Source organism: Cryptotermes secundus, unplaced genomic scaffold, assembly GCF_002891405.2.
Source record: "Cryptotermes secundus unplaced genomic scaffold, Csec_1.0 scaffold2137, whole genome shotgun sequence".
NCBI classification, from domain to species: domain Eukaryota; kingdom Metazoa; phylum Arthropoda; class Insecta; order Blattodea; family Kalotermitidae; genus Cryptotermes; species Cryptotermes secundus.
The window spans coordinates 10,964-11,976 of record NW_019737435.1 but is presented as its reverse complement, the minus strand read 5'-3'; positions in this window follow the sequence as shown (position 1 = coordinate 11,976).

Below are 1,013 nucleotides of genomic sequence, written 5' to 3'. Positions count from 1 at the left end.
AGATTACCAGGATTTCTCCTCTTCATGACAAATGTTTTAGTAATGGTGGTGGTGAAAAATTCCATCTCGATATTATGATGGATTTGAACATTATCATGCCCTTGAATTCCAACAAATTTGGTATTTAACGGCGCATATATCCACTGTGGGGTGGGGGAATAAATAGTAGGGGTGGAACTTCACTATTAGACAGACTAAAAAAAATAGATTACCAGGATTTCTCCTCTTCATGACAAATGTTTTAGTAATGGTAGTGGTGAAAAATTCCATCTCGATATTATGATGGTTTTGAACATTAATCATGTTCCCGAACAGCCCCGTGAAACTCCCATGTTATTGGTTGGCAACATGGCCCCCATGAAACCTCAGAGCAATGCTGCTGCCATCTACTTCCAGCTTACATGAACTAAATTTAAAATGGCCTCCATAGCCGAGAGCAAAATCGGTAAAAAGGCATGCTACCTTAGAAACTATTTTGAGTGCTCCCCTTCCCCCCCAGCCATCAATTCTTTGTTTCGCTTCTTGCAATAAATTTCAGTATCACTAGTCGAGGAGGATGAGGTTGGCAGGGCATGTAGCACGAATGGGGGAGGCGAGGAATGCATATAGGATACTGGTAGGAACGCCAGAAGGGAAGAGACTACTGGGAAGACCAAGGTGTAGGTGGGTGGACAATATTAAAATGTATCCTAGTGAGATAGGATGGTATGGATTGGATTGATCTGGCTCAGGATAGGGACCAGTGGAAGGCTCTTGTGAACATAGTAATGAACTCTGGGTTCTACAAAAGGCTGGACAATTCTTGAGTGGCTGCACAATTGGCAGCATCTCAAGAAGGGTTCAGCTGCATAAGTAAGTTTAATATTACTTCACCCATATCCTCTTGGTTGGATTTGAGTGAAGTTCTATTAAACTTGGTCCTCCACCCCCTTTCCAAAAAAAAATAACAGCAGAATACGAGCCTCTGCAGCTCTAGAGTACAAGAGATTAGGTTGCAAATTATTTATCTGGAG